This window comes from Oryctolagus cuniculus, chromosome 5 (assembly GCF_051225735.1).
Source record: "Oryctolagus cuniculus isolate XC-2025 breed Fujian yellow rabbit chromosome 5, ASM5122573v1, whole genome shotgun sequence".
In the NCBI taxonomy this organism is placed as follows: Eukaryota; Metazoa; Chordata; class Mammalia; order Lagomorpha; family Leporidae; genus Oryctolagus; species Oryctolagus cuniculus.
In genome coordinates, this window is record NC_142871.1 from 5,422,309 (window position 1) to 5,438,994 (window position 16,686).

A 16,686-nucleotide genomic window follows, 5' to 3' on the forward strand; every position below is an offset into this window, starting at 1 on the left:
GGGGCTTGTTCACCTGGCCTGGGGCAATGGGAGCTGCGGCTTGGGTCTCTTGGAGACCAGAGAGGAAATGGGGTGGATGCACCTGACCTTGTGCTCCGCCGCCTACACAGGCCAGGCCCCTGGCCCTTCTGGGTGGCCAAGGCTCTGTGGGCCTATGAGCCCCGGTGTGTGCACCTGCAGTACCTGGAGGCGCCACAGTGGTGCGGGATGCTCAGTTCCTTAAGGCCAACTTTCTCCTCCCCTTTCCAACCTCTGGGTCCATGTGGGAGTTTCCTCCCTGAGGGGCAGGCCCCGCCCCCCTGTGTCTGACACTGGAGCAGGGGCGAGATGGGAGCCTGTTAGGCTGGGAGCAGAGACTCACTGGGTGTGCAGTCAGGTGTCACACTTCTTTTCTTTTTTCTTTTTCTTTTCTTTTCTTTCTTTTTTTTTTTTTTAAAGATTTACTTTATTTATTTGAAAGACAGAGTTACAGAGAGAGGTAGAGCCAGAGAGAGAGTGAAGTCTTCATCCGCTGGTTCACTCTCCAAACAGCCACAACAGCCAGAGGTAGGCCAGTCCAAAGCCAGGAGCCAGGAGCCTCCATGGGGACCCCCATGTGGGTACAGGGGCCCAAGCACTTGGGCCATCTTCTACTGCTATCCCAGGCCACAGCAGAGAGATAGATCGGAAGAGGAGCAGCCGGGACTTGAACTGGTGCCCGTATGGGATGCCTGCACTGCAGGCCTGGACTTTGACCTGCTGCGCCACAGCGCCAGCCCCCGTCATGCTTCATTTCTAAAACCTCCTTGTGCTCTGGAAGCAGACGTGGTGTTGGTGAGATAGTTGCCACAGTGACACCAAAGAGACATCTGGGGTTTGTGTGGCTCCCATTCATTTTCCAAGGCAAGGGAAGGAAGGGCTGTTCCTTTTTAGAAAGAACTTCGGGGGCCCGCGCTGTGGCATAGTGAGTAAAGCTGCCGCCTGCAGCACTGGCATCCCACATGGGCGCTGGTTCGAGTCCCGGCTGTTCCTCTTCCAATCCAGCTCTCTGCTGTGGCCTGGAAAAGCAGTGGGAGATGGACTAAGTGCTTGGCCCCTGCACCTGCCTGGGAGACCTGGAAGAAGTTCCTGGCTGCTGGCTTCAGATTGGTGCAGCTCCGGCCCTTGCAGCCATCTGGGGAGTGAACCAGTGATGGAAGACCTCTGTCTCTCTCTCTCTGCCTCTCTGTAACTTTGCCTTTCAAATAAATAAATAAAATCCTTTAAAAAATAGAAAGAACTTCAACAAATCAGCAAAACAACACACACACACGCACTCCCTCCCCCCCAGCACCCTCCGGGGCTGTGGCTGCCACAGTGACATCCCACCAGGTCACTCCATTTCCCTTCCAGAAGTGGGTGTTAGCCACTTTCCAACCTCACCATCAGGACCACACCCCTTCTACACGCCATCAGTGTCAACTGCGTGGGGGATGGGACACGAGAGTCTGGGGACGCCTACCCGCCCCTGGACCCTTCTTACGATCTGTGATGGTCCTTGCCAGTGCTCCTCCCTTCCCTGTCATCTTTCACGGTGAATCTCTTGCCCTAGCACAAGGCAAGGGAGACTCCTCCCAGAGGTCCAACGGCGTCAGCAGAACTATTGGGAAATAGTTATGGACCGAAACCTGCAGCCTAGCCCCAGGGTGCGGCAGGTTGGTAAAGGATCGGATGCTTTATGGACTCTGGGGCTGCAGGATGGACTGCAGAGGCCAGGAGGATGGCCCAGGTGGAGGGGCAACTGATGTCGCAGAGAGGGGGAGGGGTGAATGAGCTCCACACTGCAGAACATGAGCTGAAAAATCAACTCCTTTCCACATGCTGTGTTGAAGCAGTCGCTGCGTTTCTTTGGAGGGGAGCAGGTGCCTGTGGGGGGAGGTCACTCAGAGGGGCTGGGGTTGGTGGAGGCGGCACAGGTGCATGATGTGTGTGTGCCTGAGAGCCCCATGGACAGGTGCTACTCTGTCTGGCGTGGGCTGTGACAGGTGTGCTAGAAGAATTGGGACTTACTGGTTTCAGGATAAACCTTTTTAGAAAGCGAACTGTTAGATGGATGATGGCTTGATCTGTCTGAACTTGAAATTTCATGCAGCCATTTAAAAAAATGAGAGGGACACGCAACTTTAGGAGATGGCTGATCCACGATCTCCCAGGTGTGATGTCCTCCAACAATTAACTCTCTCCAGAGGGCGTGTTGTGACCTCTCCCAACCTTCCCGACTCAGACCTGGAACTCACAGGGCTTTATTTTGACCCTGGGCGGGGCCCAAGGCCAGGGCGCGGTGTGGCTCCGGCTGCCCTGCCCCGGCCTCGCTGCTGCCCCTGCTGGACAGGGTGCCCTCGAGGCTCTTCCTTCCTCTCAGCTCAGGCCACCTGCTGCAGCCGGCAAGCAGAGCACCTGCAGTCAGGTGGCGATGGTGGCAGAAGCAGCTCTCTCCAGAGGGAGGGAAGTTTGTCCTCTGGGTCCGAACAAGAGGTGGCAGGTGAATTTCATTTTTTTAAGATTTATATATTTATTTTGAAAGCCAGAATTACAGAGAAAGAGAGGATCTTCCATCTTCTGTTCATTCCCCACATGGTCACATCACCTGGGGCTCCGGCAGGCCAAAGCCAGGAGCCAGGAGCTTCTTCTGGGTCTCCCATGTGGGTGACAGGAGCCCAAATACTTGGGCCATCTTCTGCTATTTTTCCCAGACCATTAGCAGGTTGTTGGATTGGAAGTGGAACAGCCAGGACATGAACAGGCGCCCACATGGGATGCCAGCATCACAGAGAGCGGCTTTGCTCATTTTAATACAATGCCAGCCACTTCATTTTTTTTTTTTTTGGAAAAATATATTTATTTGAAAGGTAGAGTTATAAAGAGGGAGAGAGACATAGAGAGAGGAGAGGAGAGGAGAGGGGAGGGGAGGGGAGGGGAGGGGAGGGGAGGGGAGGAGAGGAGAGGAGAGAGATATTCCATGCACTGATTCACTGATTCACTCCTCAAAAGGCCACAACAGCCAGGGCTGAGCCAGGCCAAAGCCAAGAATCTGGAACTCCGTCTGAGTCTCCGACACAGGTGGCAGGGGCCCAAGTACTTGGCGCGTCTTCTGTCTCCCAGGCGCATTAACAGGGAGATGATCAGAGGAAGAGCAGCTGGGACACAGACTGGCACCCATGTGGGATTCTGGTGCAGCAGGTGCGCCACAGTGCCAGCCCCTGGAGTTCCTGTCTGAGTCAGCTCTGGTGGCAGGTGCCGCCTTGACCACTGCGGTGGGTTCCAAGGACATCTCAGTCAGGGGAGGTGCCAAGGAGCCAGAACATACAAGCATCCTCTGTTTGTCACCCTGACCCCCACTGTGGTCCCCCTGTAAAAACTGGGCACTGGGTGGCCCTGTCCACACCCACTACGGCTCCTTCCACCGTGACCCTCTGGCTTTCCCACCAGCCTGTGCCGCACAGGCCTCAGAAACACGCCTGGGGTCATGCGTGTGCTCACATCTCTCTCCCGGAGATCTTGTTGACCGCCCTGCAGGTGTGCACAGCTGTCAGGAGACCCTGCTGCCCTGGGAACATGGGGAGCCGGGAGAGGAAGCCTGGCTCACTTCCTTCTCCCGGGACAGGTGTCAGCCTTTGTCTCAGTGAAGCGAGCAAGTGCCCCCCGGAATGATCTCCAGGGCCCCCAGACACCGGCCTCCTCCTCGAGCCTCGAGGGGTGCGCGAAGCTCCACCCCTGCTTCCATTTGCTCACTGCAAGGCTTTCGTGCCAGCCCAGGGTGAGCTGCTTGCTGCAGGGCTTCCCTCTGCCCTCGCCCGCTGCAGCTCTGGACCGGGGCCACGGAATAGGGGGTGGACCTGGGGACAGGAGAGGGCTCCCACAGAGTTGGGGAGGATGTGGTGGCGGGGAAGGAAGGAGCCCGACGACAAACTTTGCCTGGGTTAATTGTGGCCCTCAAAATACATACTGCCAGAGTCAGGCCTGGTTCCTGTGAATGTGACCTTGCTGCGGAATAGGGCTTTGGCAGAGGTCACCAAGTTAAGTCGAGGTCATTGGAGTGACCCCTAATCCAGCATGACTGGTGTCCCTATAGGAAGAGGAGAAGAAGGCCAGCGCCGTGGCTCACTAGGCTAATCCTCCGCCTTGCAGCGCCGGCACACCGGGTTCTAGTCCCGGTCGGGGCGCCGGATTCTGTCCCGGTTGCCCCTCTTCTAGGCCAGCTCTCTGATGTGGCCAGGGAGTGCAGTGGAGGATGGCCCAAGTGCTTGGGCCCTGCACCCCATGGGAGACCAGGATAAGTACCTGGCTCCTGCCATCAGATAAGCGTGGTGCGCTGGCCACAGCGGCCATTGGAAGGTGAACCAATGGCAAAAGGAAGACCTTTCTCTCTGTCTCTCTCTCTCTCACTGTCCACTCTGCCTGTCAAAAAAAAAAAAAAAAAAAAAAGAGGAGAATATGGAGACAGGTGGTGATGGAGTCAGAGACTGGGGTGACATTGCCAGAAGCCAAGGAACATTTGAGGCCCCCAGGAGCTGGGAGGGGCAGGCAGTGCCCTACCACCTTCTTGATTTCCATCCGTGGCCTTCAGAACTGTGGGGGGACAGATTTCTGCATTTGGAGTCCGCCGCCTTGGGGCCCTGTGTTACCGCGGTCTCAGGAAGTGGCTCCAGCTCCTTCAGGTTATGACCATTCACTCCTGAATGTGCTTGGAATCTCAACAGAACAAACAGGCCAAAAAGGAGCTCTTGTATGAGGTTTCCTACAGGGGCTGCCTGTGCAAGTCAGAGACGGCAGAGACAGGTGGGCAGGGGACACAGGCGTGCACCACTGAGAGAAATGGCCAACGAGGACAGCCAGGGAGATGCAAGCAGCTAAGAGAGTAGGGTGTACGAGGCCTGGGAATCAACAGGTGCAAGAGCTTTGGAAAGGGAGGGAGATCTGGAATGCAGGGCAGGCCATGCTTGTGGTCCAACTAGTTAAGGCAGGAGGCAGAAGCTTGGCCCTGTGTGTGGGATCCCACCGACACAGAGAGGGGTCAGATGTCCCCAGAAGCTGCACCATGTGGACGGAGGACACAGGATACGTTGTCAGTGCCCTTTCCACTCCCTCCATGGCGGGGGGAGATGCACCTGCCGCAAGGGATCTGCTGTGTAGACCAGGATGATTGTGGGAACCGATTCCTTGATTGAAAACCTCTGTGGCTAGAATCGTTCAGCTGCTGACTGTGGCAGCAGCAGGTTTGAGATCCACAGCCTGTATCCCCGGGTGACAGTGTGTTCCAGCACCCCGGAAACATGGCAGCGGGAGTGTGGGTTCTCACGTCTCGGGGTTGGTTGGGCTGCCAGTGCAAGAGTGGCGCCATTGGCCCCACTGGGGTTGGATGGGCCATTTCCAACGGAAAGGACAAAGCTAAGCAAAGACTGAGGGTTCGCGTCTGAATTTGTCAGGATGTGGGGCACCCGAGTGGGTTCCCATGCAGATCGGCGACTGGGGAGTCTACCCCTGACCCAGCACAGTTTCGTCGTCAGTTCACAGACAGAGATTTTTAAGTCTGGCATTTGCTGGCACTCGCTTGGCATGACCTCAAGGGAGAATCAGCTCTGTGTCTTCCAATCTGTCTCACTTCTATTCTTTTGACCACAGTATGACTATTTAAGACTTCATTTTTCTTCTCCCACCTAGAAAGCCACATTACTCAGGTAATTTTTAAAAACTTATACACTTTTTAAATTCATTTTTACTTGAGAGGCAGACACACAGAGACACAGAGAGATAGCTGCCACCTGTTGGTTCATTCCCCAGATGCCACACCAGCTGGGGATGGACCGTGCCAGAGACAGGAGCCAGGATTCAATCTGGGTCTCTTCTATGGGTGACAGGGACCCAAGCAGAGGAGCTGCCATCTGCTGCCTTTGAGGGTGTCATTAGCAGGAAGCCGGGTTGGGAGCAGAGCTGGGACTGAACCAGCCACTCCCATATGGCATGCAGCTATCCCACGAGGCATCCTGACCACTGCACCAAACACTCTCCCCTACCCAGGCTCATCTTAACATGAAATGGACAGACGGAGTTATGCAAAAAATAAAATGCCTCTGAAGCAAAAGTCTTCATATGACACAAGGTCTCCACATCCCAGGTTAATGAATACGTAGAACCATCTGGGAAGACAGAATCTCTCTTAAAAAAATAATACTGTGGGATCTGGCATTGTGGCATAGTTGGTTGGGCCACTGTCTGCAGTGCCAGCATCTCACATGGGCCCCAGTTCGAGTCCCGGCTGCTCCACTTCCAATTCAGCTCCCTGCTGGTGTGCCTGGGAATGCGGTGGAGGGTGGTCCAAGTCCTTGGGCCCCTGCACCCACATGGGGGTCCCCATGGAGGCTCCTGGCTCCTGGCTTTGGACTGGCCTACCTCTGGCTGTTGTGGCTGTTTGGAGAGTGAACCAGCAGAGGAGGACTTCTCTCTCTGCCTCTGCCTCTCCCTCTCCCTCTCTGTGGCTCCACCTTTCAAATAAACAAATTAGAAAACAATACTGGGAACTGATCAATGGGCTTAGTACAATGTCACATCAAGTAACATCAACAATGTGTCCACGGTGGTCATTGTGATTGCAGAGAGACTCAATTTAAAACAGTGTGCACACATGTGGTTATATGAATTAAAAGCCACCATGTCACAAAAGCCCAGGACACAGAAGAGACCTAAGTAGAAAGAAGCCGAACAAACACGCCTGGAGCGTGCCTGTGGCAAGACTGCGGGGCAGGAAGGACCCACAGGTTAGGTCCTCGCCTTGGGAGGCTGGCCCAAAGACGTAAGAGCTGGAGCCTCCACTTTCCCAGCTGTGAAATGGGGAGAACAAGGCTCCCCTGCAGGTTGTTGGGACAGAGTGCTCTGCACGGGGTGTGGCACAGCAAGGAGAGCAGGTGGGAGAACAGCCCGGCCACAGCAGGCAGGACGGCGACAAGCGGCAGAGGCTCAACGTGAGGTGTACACCAAGGGCCTTCACAGCCACCCTGAAAGACGAGAAGTGACAACGAGAGCAAGGAGTGAGTTCAACAGATCTGTGGGAGGAAAACCGTCACCTACCGGGAGTCAGGCACAAGTAACACAAACTCTGAATGCTATGATAACCCCTTTCAATGACCAATAATGGGAGAAAGATGATCAAAACAAGAAGTCAATTCTCTCAGTTGACTAGGAATATCCACGAATTCCTGATGGAAATGCAAATTGTTTGTTTATTTTGGCAGGTAATTTGGTAATTGTTGTCAAGAGCCATAACATGCTACACTGTGATCTTCCAGTTCTGGTCTCCAGAATAAAATAATTTCAAGTAAGAAAAAGCTATTTTTTTTTTTCGTTTAAAATTTGTGAGGTGCACTTGACAGTAGGCTGGCAACTTTATTTTTTTAAAAAAGATTTACTCGCGAGCCGGCGCCGTGGCTCAATAGGCTAATCCTCCGCCTTGCGGCGCCGGCACACCGGGTTCTAGTCCCGGTTGGGGCGCCGGATTCTGTCCCGGTTACCCCTCTTCCAGGCCAGCTCTCTGCTATGGCCAGGGAGTGCAGTGGAGGATGGCCCAGGTGCTTGGGCCCTGCACCCCATGGGAGACCAGGAAAAGCACCTGGCTCCTGGCTCCTGCCAGGATCAGCGCGGTGCGCCGGCTGCAGCGGCGGCCATTGGAGGGTGAACCAACGGCAAAGGAAGACCTTTCTCTCTCTGTCTCTCTCTCACTGTCCACTCTGCCTGTCAAAAAAAAAAAAAAAAAGATTTACTCGTTTATTTGAAAATCAGAGTTGAGAGAGAGAGAAAGAGAGAGAGAGACGAATGGACAGAGAGAGATCTTCCATCTGCTGGCTCACTCCCCTAATGGCCGTAAAGTCAGGGTTGCGCTAGGCTGAAAGCCCGAACCTGGAATTCCACTCAGTCTCCCATGTGGGAGGCAGGGGCCCAAGCACTCGGGTCATCTTAGCAGGGAGCTGGATCAGAAATGGAGCAGCTAGAACTCGAACTGGAACTCTAATATGGGATGCCAGTGTTGCAAGCTGCAGCTCAACACACTATATCACAATGCCAGAAAACTATTCTTATAAGGCATGTGGGTAGGGTTATGAGAATAAAGACTTAGCATGCATAATACAGGAGCGGTTGCTTTGTCATAGAATGCTAACTCTATAGCACATTATGTGGTAATTATAATGCACACAAAATGTTCAGCAGAGTACAATATATGAAAATAATTAATTATGAATCCTATAAAATAGCATATATATATGGATAAGAATGAGATACAGCTAGAGATGAATGTAATTTGTTTTATAGGATACGGGATTTTGCATATGACTCTGTATTACTTCATAAATAGATTAAATACAAGTGCACTTCAGACATTTGTAAAAAATAGAATTAGGGGCTGGTGCTGTGGCGTAGTAGGTAAAGCCGCCTCCTGCAGTGCTGGCGTCCCATATGGGTGCCATTTCATGTCTCAGCTGCTCCACTTCTGATCCAGCTCTCTGCTACGGCCTGGGAAAGCAGTGAAGATGGCCCAAGTCCTTGTGCCCCTGCACCCACGTGGGAGACCTGGAAGAAGCTCCTGGCTCCTGGCTTTGGATTGGCGCAGCTCTGGCCATTGTGGTCGGTTGGGGAGTGAACTAGCAGGAAGACCTCTCTCTCTCTGCTTCTCCTTCTCTCTCTGTGAAATTATGACTTTCAAATAAATAAATAAATCTTTTAAAAAAATAGAATTAAAAGAGTAGTTAGTTTTGGTGCAAAATATTTTTGAAATCCGAGAATAGTCTTTTCATAATACCTGCCTTCCATGAAAATTTTGGAGGCCACTTACACATGAAATGAATGATTATGATTTCTCCAAGCCCCACATGTGCATCTACAAGTGTCTCATGCTTCATTTGGTGCCGACTTCCTCTCCCATGAGGGCACGGGAGTCCATTTTGGGGATTGAATCAAGACACAAACTGGCCATGTTCTCTTTGGGACATTTTCTGACTCAATTCAGAAACACCAGCTAAGTCTATATGTTCTCTTTAAGGAAAACTTTATTCCTCAATTTTTTCAAAAGGTTTTTTATTTATTTATTTGACAGATAGAGTTACAGACAGGGAGAGAGAGAGACAGAGAGAAAGGTCTTCCTTCCGTTGGTTCACCCCCAAAACGGCCGCAGCGGCCAGAGCTGTGCTGATCCGAAGCCAGGAGCCAGGCACTTCCTCCTGGTCTCCCATGTGGGTGCAGGGCCCAAGCACTTGGGCCATCCTCCACTGCCTTCCCGGGCCACAGCAGAGAGCTGGACTGGAAGAGGAGCAGTCGGGACAGAACCCGGCGCCCATATGGGATGCCGGCGCTGCAGGCGGAGGATTAACCTAGTGTGCCACGGCGGCACTGGCCCCATTCCTCAAGTTTTGTCCTTGGTTCCCTAACGCCCTTGTTACCGTTGCTGTAGGAGCTTGAATCTTCACTGCTAAATCTCTTCCTGTCACTCTTACGATCTCACCGAGCTGCAAGAGCAATGAGAGTTTTCACTGAGAACCAAAAGACATCAGAACAGCACCAAACATCCAAAAACAGGATTGTGCAAGCTGGATCAAGCCAAATCGGCAAGTTCAGTTCTGTGCCTGCTGGGTGGCTCCTGAGGATCGGGCCCTCCCTGTGCGTGGGCGGAGGAGCTCCTTCTGCCCCTGGGGTCTGGTGACACACGGCGGCCTGGGAGCTTTGTTCTCAGAATCCACTGGTCATCAAAAGGCCGCCACACAAATGCAGCAGGGGGGACGGCCCCTGGCTTAGCTGTGACCCAGCTGTGAGCTCTTCTGTCACGGGAAAAACTCCGGGCAGGCGGTTGCTTTCTGCGTGTGGAATGTCAGCCGGCCCTGCCTTGGCCTGCCCTTCCTGGAATCTGGTCCGTCTTTCCCATCAACTCTGTTTTCCATTTCTTCCCAGACCACCTTCCTCCAACTGATCTCCAGGACAGTGTGCACCTGCACGACTTGCTTTCATACCTACTACGGTAATCTTCACCCTACGAATAGCCATGCCCCGGCTTGGGGTACCTGTATAAGGTGCCTCTGAACAGGATGCATGCATGTGCTTGGCTCCTGGGCCCTCAGGGGGTCTTGCGGGTGGCTTTTGGAGAGACTTAAGGGGTCTACAGATCCCCTAGCCTGCGCGGGCTGCTGCCTCTCTGTAGCGGTGCCTCTCCCTGGCTTCCTTAGGGGTTTGCGCCACCTGCGAGGGCCTCCAGCCCCTTGAAGTGATTGGTTCCGGTTTTGGCGCCTCACCTCGTAGGCCGGCAGGATCTGAAGGGAAGTCTGCTGGGAACTTACGGGAAAGAGAGTTCTCACTGGTGCGGTGACAGGTGAGAGGGAGCCCTCATCTTCATCAAATGGATGCCTGGAGTGCATTCAGCCCTTCCAGCTCCGGAGGCCCCCGGCTAAGGGGATCGTGCAGGCAGAGCAGGAAGCCCTGTGGGAGCACCTGGGCCCGCATCCTTGGACAGAATTCCACCTTCATCTGCTGTGATGACTCGACCTCCGGTTACTGTTCACCCCATTCTGTTTCTGCAGGCGACACAGAGTGAGTTCAGAGTTTTCATTTGACGATCACAGGGGTCCAAGGCACCACCTCCCTAAAGGTTAAGGATGTCTGCAGAAGGGGTTCAGTTAGATGCTGATTCACTGGTTGATTGACAGAGCACACAGAACCCCTGGAACGTTGTTCCTCTGAGTGATGCAGGCACCATGCCTGGGAACCTGCTGGGTTTGCTTAGAGGAGGTTGTCTAATAGGTGTGCTGTTCCTCCACTCAAGCCCACTGCTAGGCACTGCCAGGCGGGGGAGAGCTTAGGCCCAGCAGGGGTCCGGGGAGCGCTGTCCTGGGAGAAGCCAAGGGACGACCTCCTCTAGGGCGTGCGGAACAAGCAGACTTCCATGCACACGCCTCCTCTGAGCTGTAGTGTTGAGACCCAGTCTGAAGCTGCGCCTACATTTAACTGCGAGCTGCCTCGATTATTAAAATGCCCCATGCGTGCAAACGGAGGGAATCGTGCAAACGGAGGGAATCGTGCAAACGGAGGGAACCCGTGTCTTCGAGCCAGCTATGTGCTCTCTTGGCTTTTTAGATAAGGAAATGCAGGGAGCCCCTCCAGAACAGACTGTCAGGGGAGGGTTCACTTATCTCATGAGAGGGGCCCAACTCCATCTCTCCAAAATCAGTCCTCTGGGAGCAGGCATTATCTGATGCAGTGGCTAAGCTATCCGTATCGCTTATTGGAGTTCTGGGTTCAAGTCCTGGTGCCTGACTCCTGCTTCCTGCTAGTGTCCAACTTGGAAGACAATAAGTGATGGCTTAAGTGGCTGGGTCCCTGCCACTTGGGAGACCTGGCTTAAGTTCTAAGCTACCAGCTTCCACCTGGACCAGCCCTAGCTGTTATGGGTGTTTGTGGAGTAAACCAGCAGATAGAAGATCTCTCTGTTGGGGCCGGTGCTGTAGTGCAGTGGGTTAATACCCTGGCCTGAAGTGCCGGCCCCTGTATGGGTGCTGGTTTGAGACCCGGCTGCTCCACTTCCCATCCAGCTCTCTGTTATGGCCTGAGAAAGCAGTAGAGGATGGCCCAAGTCCTTGGGCCCCTGCACCCACGTGGGAGACCTGGAAGAAGCTCCTGGCTCCTGGCTCTGGATCAGCGCAGCTCCTGCTGTGGCAGCCAATTGGGAAGTGAACCAGAGAATGGAAGACCTCTCTCTCTCTCTCTCTCTCTCTCTCTCTCTCTCTGCCTCTCCTCTCTGCATAACTCTTTCAAATAAATAAATAAATCTTTAAAAAAAAAAAACCTCTCTGTCTCTTTACTCTCCAAATAAATCGAACATAAATAAATAAAAATTGGATAGAATCTGCCCTCTGAATCTGAGGTCTTATCCTGAGCCAACTCCCACTTTCAACTAGCAACGTCGCCTCGGGGCTATCAGCCGTCAGTTTGGTTAATCCATGCCCACCGTCACGGGATCGGCTTGTTGCTCAGATGGGGCAGACAGACGGTGTGATAGGTGCTTTGGCGGGTGCTGTGAGGGACAGTGACACTTGTGCTCAGGAGCTTTGCCATGACTGTAACACACACGGCGGACAGTAGGGCCTGTGGCCTGGGCCCGCCTGTCTGATGTGGAGTGGATTCCAGAGGACACTGCTAACCTCAATGCGATGTTTGAGGGACAAACACAGGGACTCAAAGTCAAACCCACACAAGCAAGACTGTGGTGCGCCACGGGGCACTGTCGTGGCTTAGTGGGCAAAGCCGCTGCCTGCAACGCGGGCATCCCACATGGGTGCCGGTTTCTGTCCCAGCTACTCTGCTCTCCATGCTGCTTCCTGCTAATGTGCCCGGGAAAGCAGCAGCAGATGGCCCAGGCGCTTGGGAGACCCGGCCAGTGGGAGCCCCTGGATCCCGGCAGCAGGGAGGGGCAGTGGGCCCAGCAGGGTTTCTGGCCGGCTGGGGAAAGGAGAGGGTGTGGCCTGAGCAGGGGCCTGATGGGCTCTGGATGGCCTTCCAGGGTCTTTGCCTCTGTGGGGAGGGGATGCAGGTAGGAATGTGATGGCAGTGGGGTTTCTGGAAGCCCAGGGAGGAGAAGCATGGAGGGGGAGGGGCTGCAGGTGCCAGGCCCACAGGGGGCTCCTGGGAGGGGCCACCAGGAATTCAGGTGAGGGTCTCCTTCACTGCCTTCCTGTCCTCTCCCCTTTCCCAGGTGGGCTGGGAGGGATACATGGGCTTGGGTCACACCCTGGCCTCAGCGGCCTGTGGAGTGCGCGTGGCCCCCTCCCGAGCTGTGTTTCAGGAGCGGGGGTGGGGGCGGGGAGTGGTCACCCGACCCCAGAGGCCCCCGAAGAGGCCGGCTGGTCTCTGCGCTCGGTGGAGAGGCCGGAGGACGCGACCTTCCTCCCGGCCTTTCTGTGGAAGTCCGCAGCCGCGGAACGCACCGCGGCCCTTCGATAAGCCGGCCCGTGCGGAGAAAGCGGTCGGCTTCCTGCGATTGTCCGGGCCGCGGCGCGGAGAGGAAGGGCCTGGCCGGGCCGGGCTGGGCGGCCGCGAAGGGCGGCGGCCCGGGCTATTCTGGGCCGTTATTTTGATCCCGCGGGCCGCTGGCTCAGGTTTCCGAGCCCAGCCTCAGGGCCGCAGAGGGGACGACGAGGCGGACTCCGGGCTGACAGGGAGGGCCCGGGGCTGCCCCGGCCCGGCGCCCCCTCGGCCGCCCTCCTGGGAGGCCTCGCCGTGGACGGAAAGGGTTAGGGCAGCTCCGGGGAGCAGAGGGGGCTCAGGAGAGGGGGCCGAGGGCGGCGGCCCGGGACCCTGCGGCCCCCGCCTCTCCTGTTTTAAGTTCAGATTCGGGTGATTGGTGCTCCTAGCAGGGTTGTGTGACCCCGTGAATGACCACAGGGGTTCCCGAGCCCAGGGAGCGGCGGCACTGGTGCGCCCTGTAGCCGCGGGTCTGTCTCCACTCTCCCTGTGCGTGTCTCTGCCCCCCACTTCCCCCTTTGTTGGGTGAGGAGCCCACCCCAACGGCACTCAGTACTTTCGCAGCAACCCTGCATCTGGCCACATGTGGAGGCCCTGGGGGTTAGGGCTGCAGCATGGGAACTGGGTTGGGGGCTGCCTGCAGCTCAGTGCCGGGCAGATATGTCCATATGGGTTGAGGGGACTCAGCACAGACAGGCAGGAGCAGGGTGTCCCATCCCACCCCGGGGAGATGTCTACTCTGGGTATATTGGAGCAGCCCCTGAAAAATACGGCTTTCAGAACAAGACACACGATGCGCTCCGAGGAGCCCCCTTTCCATCCACTTTGTCCGTGTCCCCGTTGTGTGTTCCCTCGTAGCTGAGTTCACACCACTATGCACTGCAGGCCTGTTGTTGAACTGGCCACGAGTCCTGGGAGTCTCCTGCACTGTCCCTTGTTGATGACACTGACTTCCTTTGGGCCAGTTGTTCGAGCTACAGCCCACCTCCGGCCGGGATTGCTCAGCCCGTTCCTGGGCCCCTGTGTTGCCTGTGAACTGGACTCAGCATTGACCCTCAGGTGGACTTAAACCCTCTCTGTCGGAAAACACTTCTACCTCCTGCCTCTGGAAGACAGCAGGACATCTGGTCCACACACAGCAGGCCCTGGGTGAGCGGATGGCCTCAAATGTCGCTGGCAACTGAGGATTTTTCAACTTGAAAGTTTCCAGCAGTAGAGACAGGTTTTTTGGGGGCCCTGGGGGTGTTGGGAGCAGAACACAGCTGAGTATGCAGAGCTGCCCTCTGAGGATCACACAGACCCCAGCCAAAAGTTCCAGGAGGCCCTGTCCTTGACCTCCAGCCCTGGTCTGCTAATGCGGCACCATGGACCTGTGCGCCCCCCACCCCCCAGAACACCTGTTTGCAAGAAGGACCAGGGCTTTTTGTCTACAACATTTTATATGTGTGTATTTACTGGTTTTTGAACAAGTGAATATCCTATTACCCAAGTCTCTATTAAGATGTAGACCTTCCCTTCCCATAAAATTCCCTTGTGCCCCTGCCTAGCGATCTCTGACCACCACTGCCTGGAGTTTTTCCTCCACCACAGATTATTTTGCTCAGGTAAATGGAATCAGCAGCATGTCTTTTCCGCAGTGTAGCTTTGGGTTTTATGTACAGAGGTGCCGGTATCAGCAATTTGTCACCTTTTACTCCAAGTACATACAGTGTTTGTTTTCATTCTCCTATGGATGGACACTGGCTGTTTCCAATTCTTTGCTATTATGCATAAAGCTCCATGAATATTTTTGTGCAAGTTATTTAAATTTTTTGATTTTTTTCATTTTGTTTGAAAGGCAGGCACACAGAGACACAGACACAGACAAAGGTCTTCCATCCATTGGTTTACTCCTGAATGCCCACAACAGACGGAGTTGGGCCAGACCAAAGCCAGGAACCTGGAACTAAGTCTTCCACACAGCAGCAGGGCCCCGAGCATATGTGTCATCTCCTGCTGCCTCCCAGAGTGCGCATTCGCAGGAAGCTGGATTGGAAGCAGAGCCAGGACTTCAATCCCAGGCACTGATATGTGAGATGTGGGCATCCCAGGTTGTATGTCAACCTCTGTGCCAGACGCCTGCCCTTGCACGGGTAATTTTGCACACAAATGTTTTATTTCTCTTGGATGCATTTCTCGAGTGAAATCAGTGGGTCATAGGGTAAAGTGGTTGAGGAATTTTACTTTCCCCTCAAAAAAGTCTAAGAGTGGTGCCTTATCCACGTTTACCACTCTGAGTGTGGTATATTACAGTCTGCTTCCAACTTGCTTGTGCCTGATGATTTATGAAAATGAGAACTTTTTTGCATGCTTCTTGGCCATTTGTATGTACTGCTTAGTGACCATAAAATTTAAAATTAATTTTTGTCTCTTTTCCCTAATAGGCTGGGTATGTGGTGTTGAACTTACGACTCAGCACGAGCTGAGTTTCTCCTTCTTCCTTCAGGGAAGAGTGTGTAAGGTGCAGAGGGACAGGAAGCACCCCCGCGAGGAAGAGGCAAAGCCAGCTTTCCCTCTCCTGCTCTGAGCTCCGCTCTCCCGGATTCTGGTAGGAACTGTCCTTAGCCGGGTGTTGGGGACCGCGCGTGTGGTGCCCTCTGAGTGGTGCATCAATGGGTGGGCGGGGTTGGAGGTAGGGAGAAGGCAGAAAAGACCCCTTGAACCAAGGGCTCACCGATGGGGCTGGCTGGGGACGGATCCTTGTCCACTCTAGAGCTTCCTTTCAGTTCCCAGGAGAGCAGCACCTGTCGCGGCTCAGCTCAGGCCCCTGGAGCCAGCTCAGGTGGCTTACAAGGACACAACCCAGGAGCACCAGGGAACTGAAGTAGGCAGGCATTCAGGTTAAAATCGACTGGGTCTGTGAGCTGGAAGACCACGACTTTGCCACACCCCTGTGTGACCTCACACCCTACCTGATACCTTCACCACGCCCCTGTGTGACTGCATGACCCTACCTGGCCACACCTGAGTGCCCACCCCCCAATCAGGTTAATTAACTACTCCCCTTTGGAAGTGGGTTAAAAGCCTGGGACACGGTGTGTCCCAGCCCTTCTCTCTTCTCTGGGCTTCTTGCCAGGAGGGGGCTTGCTGCTGCCCTGCACCTCCAGGGTGCGTGGCCTTCAGGCCATGTGCTCCAGGCTTCCTGGCCTAGATGCTCCTCCATGTGGCTTGTTCCTGGTGCTCAGTATGAACCCAGATTTACCTCTGTCTCAAACAAAGCTCTCATTCTCCCATGCATCTTTCGCACCAAATAAATGCCTAAAATGTACCATGCTGCCTCGTTTATTTATGCTGGTATTTAGAATTCTTCTCTAAATATTAGGCAAGAACCCTCTTAAGCTTATTAATATTGGGAATTTATTAATAAGCATATGGTGATGTCACATGGCACCCCAAATTTCGATAGCATATGTGGCACCCCAGATGGGACTTCTGGGGAACTCGAAGGGGCTACATTTCATATAGATTTTGGGGGGTCATTTCCGATATCAGAACCAGGAGCCCAGGCCCCGTCTAGCTCAGCCTCTTTGTTCCACTCTGGCTGCCGTGGCCCCCTCACGGCCGTTCATCTCGCTGCTGGAGGACGTTGCAACTCTGCAGGGCTGTAAGCTGCCTGGAAATCTGCTAGGAACCCTGGGA

General features: G+C 54.4%; 2 long non-coding RNA genes across 3 annotated transcripts; both read left to right on the forward strand.

The window, feature by feature from the left end:
- Positions 1-9,685: 9,685 nt before the first annotated feature.
- LOC149126390 (uncharacterized) lies at positions 9,686-11,832 on the forward strand. 2 transcript variants are annotated; one of them, XR_016233565.1, is made up of 3 exons: positions 9,686-10,015; positions 10,294-10,581; positions 11,580-11,832. It is a non-coding gene; the product is annotated as an uncharacterized LOC149126390 (long non-coding RNA). The 2 variants fall into 2 exon arrangements; XR_016233566.1 differs by having other exon boundaries at positions 9,805-10,015; positions 10,221-10,581.
- A 2,148-nt stretch (positions 11,833-13,980) lies between these two features.
- On the forward strand, positions 13,981-16,315 carry LOC108177393 (uncharacterized). The gene is made up of 3 exons (XR_011388921.2): positions 13,981-14,157; positions 15,494-15,595; positions 15,774-16,315. It is a non-coding gene; the product is annotated as an uncharacterized LOC108177393 (long non-coding RNA).
- Positions 16,316-16,686: the final 371 nt, after the last annotated feature.